A 19,949-nucleotide genomic window follows, 5' to 3' on the forward strand; every position below is an offset into this window, starting at 1 on the left:
ACAACATAGATTTGGCAAAGATAGGATCCAATCACACACCCAACTAAATCTCTGATGGTAGGAAAAAAGAAGTTTTTTCCTGTGTGATCATTCAGTTGTCTCAGCTGTTACTTTCCTTTCTAAAAGCAGATATTTGTGGCCTCTTGTTCTTATTTCCTCCTTTCTTTAAAAAAAAAATTATTTAAATTGAATTTAGTTAACATATACTCTATTAGTAGTTTCAGGGAGAGAATTTTGTGATCGATCAGTTGCCGTAACACCCAGTGCTCATTACATCCCATGCCCTCCTTAATGCCCATCACCCAGTTACCCCATCCCCCACTCTTCTCCCCTCCAGCAACCCTTAGATTATTTCCTGTAGTCGAGAGTCTCTTAGGATTTTCCCACCTCTCCATTTTCATCTTATTTTTCCTACCCTTCCCCTATGTTCATCTGTTTTGTTTCTTAAATTCCACACATGAGTGAAATCATATCGTATTTGTCTTTCTCTAACGACTGATTTTGCTTAGCATAATACCCTCTAGTTGTATCCACATCATTGCAAATGACAGGATTTCATTCTTTTTGATGGCCGAGTGATGTTCTATTGTGTGTGAGCGTGTGAGTATGTATGTATATATATACACACACTACATCTTCTTTATCCATTCATCTGTTGATGGACATCTGGGCTCTTTCCATAGTTTGACTATTGTGGACATTGTTGCTTTAAACACTGGGGTGCAGGTGCCCCTTCTAATCACTATGTTTGTATCCTTTGGATAAATACGCAGTAGTGCAATTGTTGGGTCATAGGATAGCTCTATTTTTAACATCTTGAGGAAGCTCCATTCTGTTTTCGGAAGTGGCTGTACCAGCTTGTATTCCCATCCATAGTGTAAGAGGGTTCCCCTTTCTCTGTGTTCTTGCCCAGACACAGACATTTCTTCAAAGAAGATATAAAATGGCCAACAGATGCATGAAAAATGTTAAACATCACTTGGCACCAGGGAAATACAAATCATAAACCACAATGAGATACCATCTCACACCAGTCAGAATGACTAAAATTAACACCTCTTTTATATTTTTTTAAACATAGGATTGTCCCCAAAACTCAGAATGTGAGTCATCATCATTATGAGGCTGCCAAAGACAATTTTGGATGGCCTCAATGGATCAGTAGTAAGAGCTTTTCTCTAACTGAGTTGTTCAGCAAATGACCTGGCCATTTTTCAGTTCAATTACCTTCCCAGAGTCTCTGATTTGATTGATTGGGTGTGAGGCCTGGATATCTGCATTTTTATGGAAACATTGTATGTGTATCTGGTGCATACTAAGGGTTTATAGTGTTGGTTGAGAACTTGGAAGTGATGGTGATGAGTTTCCACATACTGGTCAGCATTCAGGTCTCCCTTCTGGGAGCATCTTTTAAATAAAATTATCACAACTGATTTATTGACATACATATTGACTGATTTATTGATGTAAATAAAATGGTCACACCTGATTTATTCACCTACAAGACATACAACTGATTTATTGACATGAAAGGATAATATAATGGACCCCATATACCCACCAGCAGCATAAAAAATAAAATATTACTAATATTATTGAAATCTTGCTGTGTACTAGTCCCCAAATTGTATCACCTCTCCCTTAGAGATAATCACTCCTGGTTTCTTTTTAATGAACAGCTTTATTAAGTTATGATTAATATTCCATGCAATTGAAGTATATAATTCAGTGATATTCAGATTTGTGTAGGCACCTCCATAATCAGTTTTAGAACACTCTCATCAACTTAAAAAGAAACCTAGTAATCATTGGCAGTCATTCTCTTCTCTGCACTCCACCAAACTCTAAACCCTAAGCTACCACTAGTCTCCTATCTACCTCTATGGATTTACCTATTTTAGACATTTTATATAAATAGCATTAACTAGTTGTAGTCCTTTGTGACTATCCTTTTTTTCACTTAGCATAATGTTTTTAAGGTTCATCCATGTTTATACCATCTATCAGGATTGCCTTCCTTTTTATGACCAATTAATTATGGTACCCTACATTTTGCTAATCCATTCATCTGTTGATGGGCATTTGAATTGTTTTCACTTTTTGGCTGTAATGCTGCTTCTGTCAATACTTGAGCACAATTTTTATGTGAACATATGTTTTTAATTCTCTTGCATCTAAACCTAAAATGGAATTGTTAGGTTGTTTGGTCACTGTGTGTTTTGAAGAATTGCCAAACAAAGTCATGTACCATTTTATATTCCCATGAGAGATCCAGTTTCTCCAAGTCCTTGTCACATCTTGTTATGATCTGTTTGATTCAACCCATCCTAGGTGGTATGAAGTGGTATCTCATTGTGGTTTTGATTTTCGTTACTTCAGGAGTAATGATATGGAACATTTTTTTAATGCACTTACTGGCCATTTGTATGTCTTCTTTGAAAAAATGTATTTTTTAATTGGGCTATTTGGGAACTCTTATAACTCAATAATAAAGGTAAAGAAATTATTGAATGATAGAGTTCTTATGTTCTAGATCCTACACCATTATCAGATAGATGATTTGCAAATATTTTCCATTCAATGCATTGTCTTTTCACTCTCTCGAGTGTCCTTTGCACAAAAGTTTTTAGTTTTGATGAAGTCAAATTTATTCTTTAGTTGCTTGTGTCCTAAGATACTATGGCCAAGTAATCTGAGATCATGCAGATTACCCCGTATGTTTTCTTCTATGAGTTTTATAGTTTTACTTCTTGTATTTAGGTCTTGATCCATATTTAAATTTTGCATATGGTATTGAGGTAGTATGGTCAAATTCATTCTTTTGCATGTAGTTGTCCCAGCACTATTTATTGAAAATACCATTCTTGCCTTCATTGAAATGTCTTAGCAACTTTCTGGGTATATAATCAAAAGAACTGAAATCAGGATCTTGAGAAGACACCTACACTCCTGTGTTCATTGTAGCATTATTTACAATAACAAAGACATGGAAACACTCTAAGTGTCCATCAGCAGATGAATGGATGAATAAAATGTGGTATACACGTAGAATAGAATATTATTCCACCTTAAAAAAGAAGAAAATTCTGCCATTTGCTACAACACGAATGAACTCAGAAAACATGCTAAGTGAAATAAGCCAGGGACAGAAGAACAAATGCTACATGATGCCAGTTATATCAGGAATCTACAATAGTCAGATTTTTTTTTTTTTTTTAAGATTTATTTTAGAGCGCTAGAGAGAGCATGTTTGGGCATACACACAAATTGCGGGGGAGGGGCAGAGGGAGAGAAGCCGACTCCGCACTGAGCATGGAGCCTGACATGGGGCTTGATCTCACAACCCTGAAATGATGACTTGAGTTGAAATTAAGAGTCAGAGGCTCAACGGACCGAGCCATCCAGGCGCCCCTATAATAGTCAGACTCTTAGAAGCAGAATGGGATGGAGTTAACCGGGGACCAGGGGGAGGACGAGGATTTGAGATGTTGGTGACTGGGTATAGTTTCACCTGTGCAAGACTAGCAAGTCTTAAGAACCTACTGTACAATAGAGTATAATTAATAGTACTATACTGCATAATTAAGAATTTGAAAGGGTAGATATTTTAAGTGTTCAAAAACGGGAGGAAACTTCTAGAGGTGATGATTAAGGTTCTGCCATTGTGTATGGTGATAGTATCATGGGTATATACTTCAGAATAATCAAGTTATACACATTCAGTACATACAGCCTTTCTGTATGTAAGTGATAACTCAGCAAAAAACCTTAGGTCTGTCAAGATACAACTCTTTTTTAAAAGATTTTCTTTGTTTGACATAGAGAGATCACAGGTAGGCAGAGAGAGGGGGGAAGCAGGCTCCCTGCTGAGCAGAGAGCCTGATGTGGGCCTTAATCCCAGGACCCTGAGATCATGACCCAAGCTGAAGGCAGAGGCTTAACCCTCTGAGCCATGCAGGCTCCCTAAGACACAATTTCTAAGAAAAAAAAAAAAAAAAATGAATTGACCACAGAGACATGTTTTTGTTTTTTATGGACTTTCATTATTTCTTTTCTTTCTTTCTTTTTTTTTTTTTTTAAATTTTGTTTATTTATTTGACAGAGATCGCAAGTAAGCAGAGAGGCAGGCAGAGAGAGAGAGAAAGGAGGAAGCAGGGCAGAGAGCCGGATGCGGGGCTCGATCCCGAGCCAAAGGCAGAGGCTTTAACCCACTGAGCCACCCAGGTGCCTCTGGACTTTGGTTATTTCTATTTCATTGATATCTATGTCTCTCCTTTGCCTGGTGTGAAATAGTACCTCAAGTTCTTGCTTAGTATCTCTTTGTGGCTAATGCCTGGAAATTCAGTCAGACTGGGAAGGCTCTTAGAAATCTATATTTTTGTATAATCAACACCAGGGTTCAAGACTGAGAAACCGTGATACTGCTTCTCAAACTTCAGGGAACGTATGACTCACTAGGGCTCTTATCAAATGCAGATTGTGATTCAGCCAGTCTGGGTTGGGGTCTGAGATTCTGCATTTCTAACAAGTTCTCAGATGTTGCTGCTGCTGCTGCTGGGCACACACTGCACTTTGGTGGTAGGGGGCTCGGGGGTTTCCTACAGTAGCCGTGACTCATGCCTTCCAAGTGGGCCTCTGAGGCATCAGTAGGCTTCATCAGATATGTGAAATTTCTTCCATATTGGTCTTTGCTCTTATTTTAGCACTGACGATGTGATGAACTCCTCTAGCTGGTATAGGGACCCCACATGTCCGAGGATGTCCGAGGTTTCTGTAAAGGCTTCAGGACTTTATTTCTGCACATACAGGAGCCTGTGGAGCCAGGAATGCTTAACTGAGAACGGGATTTATTGGTTACTGAACAACATACTGACCATAATGTTCCCGTTTATTTTTAATTCTCCCTTTTTCCAGAAGCGGCCTATTGACAGGTTACTTTTCTCTTACAGTTGATACTGGAATGCAGATAAATAATTGCAACATGTTTGCCTAAATAATTGGTTTCGATAAGCCGTTGGTGTTGGATTACATCAGCTTTTCCAATGTCCACTGGATCTGCTTTTATTTCAGAGATGATCAGTTTTGAAGGCTAATGACATTACTAGAGTCTTCCCAATGTTTCCTTTTCTCACTGTTTGCCTTTAGGAATTCATCCTAATTATTGGGATGTTGAGTATCTCCCTTTTCACATAAGGAGAATTTATCCCACTCCTCTCTGAGAAACTGCTGTTTCTCAAGTACTTTGGTGAGGCTGGCACTTTGCAGTCCTCGAATGTGTGCTGGGATGTGCCCTTGCATATCATTTCATGCTAGTCTGGGCTTGGTGTAGTAAGTGGCCATTGATTTCCTGGTAAAGGGGCTTTATCATTTCAGGCAACTGCAGCTGTTAATTCTGGATGTCAATTTCTAGTAAACCCGCATATTTAAAAGGGGCTCTTTTTGTGCAGTGTTGGTGTTCATAACAGTGGCAGTGTTCTCAGTTATAAGCAGTGGCGTTGTTGTGGTTTGTTATTGTCCTTCATTGTTTTCTGAATGCCTCAGGAAGCATTGGTGCTCTCAAACAAGTGTCTGTACGGTCGGTGGTGATTTTCTGATTTGAAGTCATCTTGGTGCGACCACCTTTGGTAGCTCTGAATTTAGCCTGTATTTGAGGAATAGATTAGAACGTATATTTTTTTCCCTTCTTAGTAAACAGTGTTTTTAATATGAGTAATGAATGAACATGTTTAAAATACCAAATGTCACAGAAGTGAATAAAATGATAATTCACTGTCCTCCTTCTCCCCCCATCCCCCTTTTGTTTCTGCTTTGTTTTAAACACTCTTTTGACACCAATCTTTCTTGTTTGATGCAGTATCTCTTCAATCCTTACTCAGGGAGGAAAAATGGGAGAATTTAGAGCAATTACATCATCTCTAACTTTTATCTTCCCACTCCTCTCCAACTCCCATTTTCCCCACTTCCCAAAGTTATATATTTCTCCTTCATGACCTTAAAGTATATGCTTAAATCCTGTTTCTTTTTCAGAACTCTAAGTTTTTAAAATTATCTTTGAGTAGGGAACACATTCATATGGTTCAAAATCAAAACATAAAAATGTACCCAGTTTAGGCTTCTTCCTTCTCCCCACCCCAGTTACAGAGTTACTCCCCTTAGGAGGTAAGTGATGTTAATACTTTCAAGGGCTACCCTTCTAGATAGTTTCAGTGAACGTGAAAGCTACGTGAAGACACGGATGTCTTCTGCCATATTTACAGTGATGTCCACATGAAGTGTTCATAAGCCACTTGAGGTCCTTGAGGTCCTCCTGGGCTCACATGTCTCTCCTTTGAGTCTCTGCTGCAGCCACCCATGCGTCTAGCCAGGCCCCACATCATGTGCGGGAGCCACATGCCTTTTGCCTCCCTTGTTTGTACCCAAAGCAGGAAACTCCATGGGATCTTTACTTACTGCACACAAACACACAACTCAGAACTGTGGGAAATGAATGCTCCATAGGGCTCATCTTTGATAGATGGGAAAGAACAAGCTTAAGAAAAAAAAAAAATTCTGGGGCACTTGGGTGGCTCAGTGGGTTAAGCCTCTGCCTTCGGCTCAGATCATGATCTCAGGGTCCTGGGATCGAGCCCTGCATCGGGCTCTCTGCTCAGCGGGGGGCCTGCTTCACCCCCCACCCCGCCTGTCTCTCTGCCTACTTGTGATCTCTCTCTCTCTCTCTGTCAAATAAATAAAATCTTAAAAGGAAAAATTCTACCCCCAGAAGGACAATCCTAAGCAGCATTTTTTTTTTAATGGGTTTTCAGGGGATTGTTCTGCAAGATCAAGTGAAATCTGTCCCTCTTAGTGGTGGCCAGCATTGGAAAGAGTTTCTTTATTGACTCTTTGCTTCCCTGTTTTAGTTGGCTCATCACTCACTGTCCCTTCCAGAGATGGCACTCCCTGATAAAGCAGCAGCCCACAAACCTTTGCCCAAGGCCCTCCTCCTCTGTCATATTTTGGTGGCCTTCAGTTTGAGTTACTTGGATCCGTAGAATTAACCTTAATTTATCACAAGCTATTGAGAATTGAGATACTGTAGTTTACACTGGCCATTCCTACAATTAGTCTGAATTAGTAAGGGTTTATTTATACCTAAGTCTTGAATTATAAATCTTGGCAGTATCACACTCAATTAAAACAATTTGGAATCATGGGGATGGAGAGAAGAAAATTTTTATTTTTTTCTGGTTGGCAGAAATAATTTACTTATATGTGTTTTACACACACAAATACAAATCTGTCTTCTTAGGGAACTGAGTTTCAGAGATATTTCCCAGGTGATAAGCTCTTTAAGAAGCTTTGTCCAAAAATTGGCTACCTCTTTAAGTACAGAGGAAGAAAATCTTCATTCAGAACCCACCAGGATATTGTTGTGAGATACATGGTGTGTGCTATCTAATTATTGTCTTCAGCAGATCAAAAATCTTAAGACTGACGCTAGCAGAGAGTGAAAATTTGAGACGTTTCATGGACAAGAAGAAAAGGAGGAGTTAACTGGGTGTTATGCCTAATATTTTCGCCCATGGTGAGTAAGTGTGTTTAACTCGCATCCCTTTTCTCCTTGTAGGTTGCAGTGAAGGGAGGGGTGACCCACTAAATTATTCTCAGCCATGACCTGAAAACCTTCTTGACAGGGGTTATATATAAGGTTTTCATGATTCGCTTTCCTACAGGGACAATAGTATTATTGAAGTACAAATTCTCTAATCCCGTTTTCTTTCTTCACTGATTCAGTATCTTACTGTAAAGAAAGAAATTTATATGCTAACAGGTTAATTAGATATCCCTCTTACATAACAATGCTTCTGTTACAGGACTTTTCCAAATTCTCCTACAGTCTTTGAATTTTCAGAGTACATCTTTATAGTCATTTCTTATGCTATTCAGTTTTCTGCCTTGCATTTTGCCACTCCCAGAGGTCTCCATCCTTTCTGCAGCTGGAAGCAGGATCTAGAATCAAACTCCTTGGTGGAGGGAGGTGTGTAGATGAGAGAGGCTAGTATGTCTGTGATGTTGGTTTAGTCTTTTCAGGAAAAGAGCAGGTTGGCGGGAGGTTGACATTTGTGACTTAGATTCACTTCTTGGAAGGTAGCAGTAGAGATAGCAGAGGTCGTTAGTCCATAATCTGTCATTTCGCCAGCCATGGAGATGTTGGGAGTAAATCTACCAAAGAGCCACCGTGAACTGCATCATGATAGATTCAGACTCTGGGTCTGGTATTACACATTCATTTCTGACTTGCTGGTCGTATTTATTATTGTGTCAAAACTATGCAAGAATATTGGGAAGTAGAAGGTCTCCAAGTATATTTTTCTTGCTATCTCATAGGCACAAAGTTCAAATAGATGTTAAGATTCACGATAAACAATCGTGACTTTATAAGCTTTTTCTTCCTTTTTTTTTTTTTTTTTTAATGAGGGAAGGAGAGAGAGAGGAAGGAGCAAATGGAAATGGAAAAGAGGGAATCCTATCATAAGCAAGCTCCACACCTGGCAAGGAGCCTGGACAGTGGGCCAGGTGTGGGGAGGGGGGAGACTGGCATGCTCAACCTCACATCCTGGAGATCATGACTGGAGCCAAAATCAAGAGCCAGATGCTTAAGTGACTGAGCCACCCAGATGCCCTAATAAAAGCTTTTTTGGTAGTAGTTGGATAATAAAGTTTAAAAAATGAAAGTGACCTGTATTTCCTTGCTTACAGCTGAATGAGAAACTCAAATGTTTGGTTGGAGAACAGGCGCTCTTAGACATAAGGGTTTGAGGGTTCCAAAGTTTGAGAAGAAGGTAAAGACCCCTCTTTTAGACCTTAGCTAATGTCATTCAACCTCAGCCAAAAACCTAGAGTCTCAGAAAGATGATTTATTAGGAAGTATTTTATTAGGAAGTTCCTGTTTTATTAGGAAGTATTCTTACAGGTCGTAATTGTAAGGGCCTATTTAGCAAGAGCAGCCCCACCTCGGTTGAACAGCCATTTTGTTGTTTATGCAGTAAAACAAATTGACCCTTCCCCCTCTCCCCAGGGTAACTTATTTAAAAGCAAGTCTGGGAAACCAGTCCCAGGTAACAAAGCCCAAATACAAGGGTGGGTCAGGTCAGGTGGAGATAACAACCCAAATACAGGGATGAGTTGGGTCAGGGTGAGACATCCAATCAGTAAAGCATGCATATGGCCTCCCTAGCTACCAAGGAGTGTGGGCCCTGCCTTTTGGGCGCCAATTCTCACCAAGGTGATAGGCAAGTTCAAATGTCTACTATAGGGTTAACTGTAATTCAGTTGGTCACTTATGTGTGACCTAGCATGACTGTGCAGCTTTCTCTGTATTACAGTCTCATTTGCCCCTGTGTGTGGCCAGGCCCAACCACATGGCCTTTGCTCTATAAAAGCTAGTCTGTGAGGCAGGGAGGGGTCCCACTCTCTGTAAGAGATGGCCCTGGCTGGTCGGTTTGATTCTCGATGCTTAGAGCAAAATAAAGCTTCGCTTGACCTTTGCTTTGTATCAGTCTCACTCCTTTAATCACGGATCCATTATTGGGGGACCCAACGCTGGGGGACCCAACACTGGGGACCCAATAGTAATAGAAGTTTTGTTCTTACAAATTCTACCCCTGATTCTTTTAAAAAAATTTATGATGGTGAAGTCTACACTGTCTTTCATTTGTTATTCATATTTCTTTATGGCTGTCGTGCTGGTCTCTTTTTCTACATTCTCTTCCCTCCACAGAAGTCTCTATTTTAGGCCAAATACTCCCCAACCATTCAATTCTACCTTATGTTCAGTGGTCTCCAGAAGACACTTAATCATTATGCTAGAGTTATAGATAGCATATCTCTCTCAAAGTGTGATATCCGGAACTGAATAGGAAGACCCCTGGGCATCTTCCCGGGGCAGAATTGAATGGGAATGTCACTGCAGTTGAACAGGACACACATTGCTATCCGTGGAGCCCTACCATACTCTGGCCTTCTTGCCTGTGGCGATTCATTCTCCTTTGGCTGTTTTCTCACATGTTTCTGTGAGGTATCCCTATCCTGTTCTTGTGCACTTCATTTTGGGGACCTAAGTGCAATAAAAGATAAGCAACAACAACACGGAAACAATAACCAAGAGATAACTTCTTCACTTTTTAAAAAAATATTTTATTTATTTGAGAGAGAGAGAGAGAACATGAGAAAGGGGAGAGTTAGGGGGAGAAGCAGACTCCCCGCCAAGCAGGGAGCCCGATGTGGGACTCGATCCCAGGACTCTAGGACCATGACCTGAGCCAAAAGCAGTCACTTAACCAACTGAGCCACCCAGGCGCCCCACTTCTTCACTTTTTAAATGGATGTAAATGAAATAAGAATTGTTACCTGAAACTAACAGAGCATTGTATGTTGATTATACTTCAATAAAAAAAAAAAGGTTGGGTGCCATACAGTGCAGGGGGATTCTTTTTTTTTTTTTTTTCCTCCTCTCTCCTCTGTGGACATATATATATATACAGTTCTTGGATGGCCATCATATAATAGGTATCACAATTTAAAATTTGAAGTAAGGCTATTTCTTAAGTATATATCCAAGAAGGGCCATTGTATTTATAAAGGATGCCTTCACAGCCTATCTACTTCTTATTCTCTGGATCATCAGTATAATTACTCTTGCAGATGCATTTTAATTATTTTGCTCTCTCTCCCTCCTTTGCATTCACATGGCAAAAAAAAAGAGAGAGAGAATAAAGAGAATAAAAAGAGCTCTTCTAGGATGAGTGGTTCTCAAACCCCAGCGCATCAGAATTGCCTGGAGGGCATGTTCACAGATGGTTGGGCCCCACCCCCAGGCATTCAACCTAAATAGGTCTGGGGTGGGGCTGGATATTTGCATTTTTCATGACTTATCAGGTGAGGCTCTTGGGGCTCCTCCGGGTAGCACACTTTGAGAAACACTGCCCTAGATGAATGCTTTGTCAGTGTTACTGGACAGAATCATGGCTGGAAGATGGGTGTCACTATAAATTTGTGAGCCCCAACTAAAATGGAAGGAAAACACTAGCTGGACAATCTACCGAGCTTCCTTTCCAGGGTCCACAAAAAATTCATCATCTTGCTTTCCCCGGCTCCAGACTTGCTGCTGCTTCTTACAGGCACCAAAATACATGCACTTGAACCTAATGACTCACCTCATGCTTTCTTGAGAAAATAGGGGCAGAGATGATTCTTGACATCTTATCACAAATCCACAAACCAGCTGGGGTCTGACATTCCATTTTCTCCTTCATCCATCCTCTCTCCTGAAGGAAGTCCAAGACAAACCCTGTACTTTGAATCCTATCCTTTCTAACCTTTTCCTGGTTTCATTGTTTGCTTGATAGTTCTCTTCTCCCCATATTGGATTACTCTCATGAATGCACAAACAAGCTGTAGGACTTCTCATGTTACAATTATACATATAGTAACAATTGTGAACCATTTTTGATCTTATAACTCCTACCGTTACTCTGTTCTTAGGCAGATTTTTAAAAGTGGAACTTCTAAGAGTTGTCTTCATATACATCCTCCTACCTTCCAATAACTGGTAAACTCATTCCAGCCCAGTTTTGCCCCCAAAATGCCACTAAACTGGATTTCCCTCTGGTCTCCCTTTCACTGAGTTCTGGTTCTCTTCTGTGTAACATTTGACCCAGTAAACCTGCTAGCTTTGCTAGAGCTACTTTCTCCAGTCTTTACTGGTTGTTACTTCTCTCAACCCACTTGTCCCACACAGTCCAGTTCATATCTCTGTGGATGACAGTCAGCCTTCCATAAGCTAGGCATCATTTCTATGTAGCAAAGACCTTTGTGCTGAAATCCAGACTCTCACGCACGTGTAACTGGCACCTCCAATTGGTTGTCCAGTAAACAACTCAAAACTGGTCTATCCGAAGTAGAACTCTGCATTTTTCCCCAACCCTATTCCTCCTCCCTTTGTCCTCTATTTCAGAAAAAGGTATCTCCCAGTTGCTCACAGCCCAGCCATGTTCTTAGACAATTCCCCGTCTCCTCGGCTCTGTCCAGTCCAATCCCAGACTGTGACTTTGATCTTCTGTGCCTTTCCCCATCCATTGCTCCTACTGTGGACCAAATCCTGCCATTCTTTCTTTCCCGTGCCCTGAGGTAACCTGCAGTAGTTCCCCATGCGCCCTTCTCCCCAGTCCATTCTCCACAGCAGTTAGAGGGGTCTTCTAAAAATGCAGCTCAAATCATGTCACTCCCTTGCTAATCGTTCTTTGGTAGTTTCTTGTAACATTTGGAATAAAATGAAAACTCTTTCTAGCATCCTATAAGACTGACCCATTTTCTTCTTTCTCCAGCCCAACCTTGGTCTGTATTCTCTATACTGTGGCCACATTCACTATCTTGTCTGGAGATGAGATCTCTCACTGGACCCTTTGCATCAGCTACTTCTGGTGCCTAGATGCCCCTCGGACCTTGCAGCCGCTTCGTTTTCATCTTACTGGTAACATCCTCAGATGGACCTTCCTGCCTATCTGATTTCCATCCCTTCCTTCTAGTTTTCTCTCTCTCCTTCCCCCTCATGGTACAAGTTAAAATTGGGAAGGATACATTCATTTTTTTGTTTTCTTGTTTTCACTCTCCTCTTGTGGACTCTGTGAGGTTTGGAGATCTTAGCTGTTCTGTGCACATCTCAGTCTCCAGAACTGGGCTCATGGCATGGCATGTGGGTGCTCAGTAAGTATTTGTCGAGAGACTGGAGAGTGTTTATTGTAGGACTGCTTTTAACAGCAGAAAATCTTGGCCACTACATCAGGGTCCGCCAGTTTAATGGTAAAATTACGGGGCAATCCACATGAAGCCTTTGTAAAGAAAGAAGTACATTTGCATGCAGATACGGGAGATCTATTTAAGCAATATTAAGTGGAATAAGTACAATGTTAAACATCATATAGAATATATACCAGCTGTTGTTAAATGTAGCTCTGTACTGATATCTCCGTGAGTCTCTCTCTCTCTTTCTGTGTGAGTTTCCAGGATTTCTACTGGGATTTCTTCCAGGGAATGGCAATGCAGTGAAAAGCATTTCTCTTATTTCATCTCCTTTTGAACTATTAGCTATTTAAATTTTTATAACTTACAAGTGGTCCTTTTATAATATCCTAGTTTGAGAAGAAAGACATTTTAAAGTGGACTACAGAACTTATGGATACTATATTCAGCCTGCAAATATGTATTCACCATCTATGTTCCAGGCACCACTATACAGTAGAGATCCATTTTTTGCCCCATAATTGGATATCTGAAAAAGATGGTAAATATTTTGAGGGTTTATCTCTGAGGGTGCTGGAATTATGGTTGGATTCCTTTGTGCCTTCTTATTTCCAAGTTTTTGATGGTAAACACAATCAATGTTGTAATCCAGTTATTTTTAGAGGCATTTAAATGCTTATATGGGAAAATACTCATTAATCCTTTTAGAACTGTTCACTTGGCCAGGTGCATCCTTTTTGATGGAAGAAAAATCATTGACTCTATAAATACCTTTGGTGTAGGTACAGTTATAAAAATATGTGTAGTACTTAGAGCTTGGAAAATTTATAAATATGCAGTGGTTCCCAGTAGGAGACACAAAACTCATTCTTGCTTGTCTTTGTCTAGAGACTGATTTAACAGACCCAGTGACATGTTCATCTTGAAAAATGAGTACCCAAGGGAGATTCAGGATCTTCTGTTAATTGCTGAGATGTGTAATACACACCCGAGAGTATATACGGGTATCCAGAAAGGCCAACCTCTCTGGGTGATGGAAGGTGAGTTTTAAGGGGAGTGGGTGCAGTGGGGGTCTGGAGGATGTAGAGAATGTGAGTCTGATGGGGAAAAAAGACAAAATTTTCCAGGAGGAGAGGGAAGTCCTGTTGGATAGGGAGCCAGAGGGAAAGCCAACTAGGGCCTCACAGACAAAAGCTGTGATTCTTCTTTTATTGCAATGTGTAACTTGGAGGTAAAAAAGACAACTGCCAGATTTGGAGACTCTTGCCTTAATGGAAGATGAAATGCTTTCTTCCTGCAGATATCATTGTGACCAACTTTTCAAAAACAGACAAGCACAATGTGTCCATATTTCTTTTCTCATTCCTCCATCTTCTCATTTCCGATGACCTTTTTGTGTGTTTTTACCTTAACCACACTCCTAAGGTTGCACCAGAGGTCCTGTCATGACTGGAAACACCACTGCCTTCAGCATCATGGTTGCATGAGTCCTGCTCTGTGACCAAACCTTTTCTCCTTGATCACTTGCCATATTCTCCTACAAGAAGCCTTTCTCCTTCATCAAGACCACTGGTCTGTTAATCCATATTTTTCTCTGTTCTCTAGCCCTGTCCTATTTGTCTGTATTACTTCTGCAGAAAGATTCAATGATTTACATCCATATCCTTTGTCTCCATTAACCCTTGCGCCTTTTTCTCCCTCTGAATCTTCTAATTCTAGAACCCCGAGACAGTTCTTGCCCCCTTAAATGGTTCCTCAAGGTAACCTGCTGCGGTAGGTAGACTGACCCCCAGGTTACTTGGTACCAGCACAAACTGGTGTTCTTTACAAAGCCATTTTTATCTTTTTAAAACACGTGTTTACTCATTGGTTTCATGCTTTTGCTACCAAAGATTGATAATCACAGGGTTAAGATTATAGTTCATATCCCCTAGGAAGTTAGCCCATTGTCAACTGCAGAGCAAATGCTCAAATATTTGCTGAATAAATGAAGTTAGCTCTAATGAAAGCACAGAGCAGCGCAGGGAGGGGCCCCTGGGTGGATAGGCTTTACCAGCTCTTCTGCCTGTAAGGGACAGAATGGCCTCCTCACGGTGCTGAGAAATTGTTCAGGCACCATCGCGGTTATTTGAAAAACCTTCCCCCTAAGTTTTCAAGGTGCTCTGCTGATGCAATAGAATGAGCTTGATTTATCTAAGCTCTAAGCAAGCAATTTAAGGTACCTGCCTGTTAACTCTGCCAGCGTACTTGATTGATTGAGTCATACCCGGCTTGATTCCTAGAAGGATTTCAGGTGCCAACTTCCACTTGATCCGAGGTTAATTATATCTCCCGTAACCGAAGAATCTCTCACATAGTGCTGCTTTCTGAAAATACTGCGTCGCTGGGATTACTACTATAACATGTAGTAAAATATAAATGGGTTGTCAGTCATCCCTGAAATGATAATATCTTTTCCAGCTCTCTATTCGAATATGTTTCCTTGGGCTTGTTTCTTTGGGGTCTGTTATTAGGTATTCTCAAAAGGGTCCTCTCCACTTAGGCTTCTTGAAAACTAAATGGGAGATGTATTCAGAGATGTGTCTTCCAGAAATTACCATCCCATTTAAACGGTTCCTGGCAGTTCTTGGATATATCTTCACGTGAAGATAACCCTGGTGCCATTCCTAGACTAAGGATTGTAACGATGGCAACAGCACTTCGGAAAGACACTTGACTCCTGGCTCTGTTGTAGAACTATTGTGATTTGGTGACGCAGGTTTAGGGGGTCAGGACCGGAGATCTTGCCCACCCTGATTATCAAGCTGCCTTTCCTCCGTAGAGATGGTTATTTGGGATTCTGTGACTTTCTCGTTACTCAGAATGGATCCTGTAAATACTGAACACCTCCCCATCTATTTTTCTGCCAGTGTAAAGCGGTCAGAAATGTTGTCTTTCACAAATCATTCACTCATTTTAAAATTTGTCCTTCTAATAAGTACAATATGTACCATGTGTGGTGGCAGGATCCAGAATAGTTAACAAACCCAGTCCTGCCCCTCAAGGTGCTTGTGGTCCAGTGAGGGAGCTAGGCAGATGAAAAAGAATACCATGGTAGAGATTCTGAGCTGGAATACACTCTTCCCTCCCAAACGCCCCCGACCTTGCTAATGGAAGGGTTTGCGGACAGAAGCAGCTTCATAAATATAGCACTTGCTTCAAATCCTTGAAGACAAAACCCACCAATGATGTGAGAAGGAACAATACCAGGACAGCCAGCAGCTTCAGCAAAGCCATGGAGGTGTGACCCAGTCAGTAGGATGGGGTCCCTGGGAAAGTTGCTTTCATGAGGCCCATGGCTCAGCCATGAAATGCTTCTTCAAAGGACTCTCTTTGCTGCATCTCCAGCCCAAAGACCTTGAATAGAAAGCGATTTCAGCAAAGTAATTTTAAGAGTGGTTTGGTCTAAGCACCAGTGTTTTGTTTGAAGCTATATTTTTTATTTTTTTAAGATTTTATTTATTTATTTGACAGAGATCACAAGTAGATAGACAGGCAGGCAGAGAGAGAGATAGAGAGGCAGGCAGAGAGAGAGATAGAGAGGGAAGCAGGCTCCCCACTGAGCAGAGAGCCCGATGTGGGACTCAATCCCAGGACCCTGAGATCATGACCTGAGCCGAAGGCAGCGGCCCAACCCACTGAGCCACCCAGGTACCCTGAAGCTATATTTTTTAAAAAGGATTGATGGGTTGGGGCATCTGGGTGACTCAGTTGCTTAAGCGTCTGGTCTGACCCTTGATCTCAGCTCAGGTCTTGATCTCAGGGTTGTGAGTTCAAGCCCCTTGTTGGGCTGCATGCTGGGTAAGAAGACTACTTAAAAAAAAATAGGGATGCTTGTACGGGCTAATCTCAGGTTGACACCAGTCCACTACATAGGTGGGCAAAGAGACTTGAACCATGGATCAGAGAGAGGTAGAGCCAGTATTTGGAAGTCCCGTGTGTGTGAAGTGGTGAACACAGAGGGTATGAATGGGACACACCCCTGCCTTTGTTGGCATGTGTCAGAAAGACAGGAATCCAAGACGATTGAAGGTTTTCCCCTGGATGGTTGAGTGAGTGGTGGGACATTCACTAAATTTCCTCATGGAAGAGACGATGGAACATCTTTGCGAGGACCTAGCAAGAAACGTTCAATTGTAGACAGACGTGTGCACTGTGAAGTGCCTAAAGGCATGCTGATGGACCTGTCCAGGACGCAGGAAATCTGGACCATATGTCAAGGGTTTAGAGGCGATGTCTGGACTGAAAAATTAAGGCTTTTGAGGTCTACGATAAAGCTGTGGCTAACCACAGCAAAAGAGCACAATAGAGCAAGGACAGAAAACCGAGAAAAGATGCCAGATATTGGATGCGACTTTTGTGTAAGAGGAGGGCAAATGAAAAAGGGCCTGGAAAGGTGATCTCATGGAGGAACTACAAAGTCAGAACGAAGGTCAGGGAAGACCGGTCATGCACCCCCTCTCCCCCGCCCCATTCCCAGTGCTGCAGGGAGATGAGGAAGAGGAGGACCAGATCCCACCGCTTTTGGTCAATAGGGAATCACAATCAGCCCTGTTGTAAGAGCCGTGTCAAGGGGCAGTGGCAGGGGGTGAAACAGAACGAGATGTCCCCGGAGAATGCTGCACCTGTGTGGAGCTTGATGATACAGGGACGAAAAGCAAAATAATCTGGTGGAGCACTGACCAGACAGGGTTTTGAAGGAAACCACAAATGCCGTGTATAACACAAAAGGGAGTTGGGTACGGGTAGTGTTGATGGCTCATCCCTTTACCTGGATGGCATCGCATACCCGATTGGAAGCTGCCCCATGGTCCTAGAAGGTGGCACTCTTCCCCATTATGTGTTGAGATGCCTTAACTTTTGCTTCTTTTCCCTTAGCCTTAATTGGATCTGTGACCAAGTGTGCAGTAGTGGAAGTTTATTTCCAGAACGAGTCTTTCCCCTTTCCTCATCTTTGATCCAAGATCAGACTATAAAATAGAACTCTTCGCAGGTGGCTTATTTTAGCCGCCATTCTCCCCGTGGGTAATGTTCCCCCACCAAGCCTTCTGTCCTCCCTCTCCCTCATGTCCTGGAATACGTTTCTCGCTCTCCTTTCTTTCTCTTCCCACGCTTCACCTCAAAATAAGAACTTCTCTTTCCAGTTGCTCTGTGACAGCAAACAAATTGATACATTGTGCTGCGTGAGGTGCTATGGCTTCACAGTGGTGTGGTATGGCTGTGCCCTCACCTTGGATCTCAGAAACGTGAGCCAAAGCAGTTGGTTGCAGAAATTCCAAGCACAGAAGCAGAACCCATTAGGAACTTTGGGGGTACGGTTTGCTTTGCCTCAGCAAGAGGCAGGCTTGTTAGCAATCCTAGATTGCTGTTCTGCAGTTTGGGTAGAAAGCTATGATAGGGAAGAAGGTTCCTTAAGGTGAATTCTCTGACAGCCCTTGCAGCTACTTCCCCACGGCCAATGCTTATTCATTTGCTTGCATCTTGGGTATGGAGAGGACTCCTCCCCCCTGCCCTGCTTCCTTCCCTCATTTGCATCAACATCTTTTTGCAAACTAATGTGGTGAAGATTTATGGGGAAATGAGCCATTTAGTCTTGTTAGTGTCATTCCTGGGGCAGTTTTTGAGTGATGATAACCCACGTGATCCTCAGGACTGACTTTAAAAGTCTCTGGAGGTTCACAGAGAGGGGATGCTTTATTTTGGCCTCTCCTGGAGCCTCCGTAAGAATTCAGGAGACCATTCCTTTGCCTGCTCCTAGATATCCTGATCTGCTCTGTCTTCTCCAGACCACCACATATGGGACCAGGAATGCATATTCAGGCTGGTGCTAGCAACCTCCACTAAATGTGGTGAACCCTTCTTGGTCCAGGGAGGTCAGGTTTATGTTGTCCTTGAAGTCACCTTGAGTGTTAACTCCAGAAAAGAGTTAAAACTTCATTTAAGTGATGTTTAATGAAAAACAGAAAAGAAAGTCTTAAAGGAAATTTCTTCTTCCTATTAGAAGAATTCAAAGTTAGCTTGAGTTTTTAAACTTTAGAGGGTAAATGCTGACACCTTTAAGAGCCTAGTATTTCACTGGGATTGTGAGGGTATCTGCTGTGTATTCTGAATGGTAGAGCAGTTTGATAGCCATCTGTCTGCAAGAAATGCAGCCTTGGCAGCAAGAAGAAGCATAAAGGATACTGGCTTGGATCGAGAGTCGTGAATTAAGCATAGCTTCCGTCACATACAGTGTTCTGTATAGAATGACAGCACACCAAGGAGAGAAATTACAGCAGTTTTCAGAGTATTTGAATGAACTTGAATGTTCAGATGTATTTGAGTGACCACAGGCTTGACTTGGTGGCAGTGAAGCACATACTTCTACAAGTAATTGATTAATTCAGTTCAAGGTGTATACTGATGTATTTTTTTTAAAAGATTTTATTTATTTATTTGACAGACAGAGATCACAAGTAGGCAGAGAGGCAGGCAGAGAGAGAGGAGGAAGCAGGCTCCCCTCTGAGCAGAGAGCTCAATGTGGGGCTCGATCCCAGGACCCTGGGATCATGACCTGAGCCGAAGGCAGAGGCTTTAACCCACTGAGCCACCCAGGCGCCCCTATACTGATGGATTTTAATACAGCTCAGCCAGGAATGCTCTTCAGGCCTTCTGGTGGTCTTATTCTGAGGCCATCCCTTGGCAGGTGCACTTGTCTGGAGGCCATGCCCTGGCAGGTGCACCTTAGTAGATGGAGAGATCTCTGAGGGCGGATCTGGGTCTTTATTCACTTGAATACCTTCATACATCCTAAGTTTGAGTTTGATGCCTACTGGAAGCTCTAACACCTGAAATTCACCGGCCTGGCTGTGTCTCCTTGCTGCCTGGCTCAAGGTAAGTTTTACACTCGGTTTTTTTTTTTTTTGTTTTTTTTTTTAATTTGACAGAAAGAGAGATCACAAGTAGACAGAGAGGCAGGCAGAGAGAGAGAGAGGGAAGCAGGCTCGCTGCTGAGCAGAGAGCCCGATGCGGGACTCGATCCCAGGACCCCGAGATCATGACCTGAGCCGAAGGCAGCGGCTTAACCCACTGAGCCACCCAGGCGCCCCTACACTCGGTTTTAACTGCTCCTCTGTTTGCCTTGTGGAGCT

General features: G+C 42.0%; 1 protein-coding gene across 2 annotated transcripts in view; it reads left to right on the forward strand.

The window, feature by feature from the left end:
• PAK5 (p21 (RAC1) activated kinase 5) overlaps positions 1-19,949 on the forward strand; it is a 288,992-nt gene that overhangs the window by 32,365 nt on the left and 236,678 nt on the right. Inside the window, exon 1 of one of the 2 annotated variants that reach the window (XM_045981898.1) lies at positions 13,782-13,820. The exons of the other annotated variant lie outside the window; for it this stretch is intronic. The gene's annotated coding sequence lies outside the window, so the exon portion shown is untranslated. Of the gene's footprint in view, positions 1-13,781; positions 13,821-19,949 lie in introns of those variants that run through there. 2 annotated transcript variants of the gene reach the window in all.

This window comes from Meles meles, chromosome 16, assembly GCF_922984935.1.
Source record: "Meles meles chromosome 16, mMelMel3.1 paternal haplotype, whole genome shotgun sequence".
Taxonomy (NCBI): Eukaryota; Metazoa; Chordata; class Mammalia; order Carnivora; family Mustelidae; genus Meles; species Meles meles.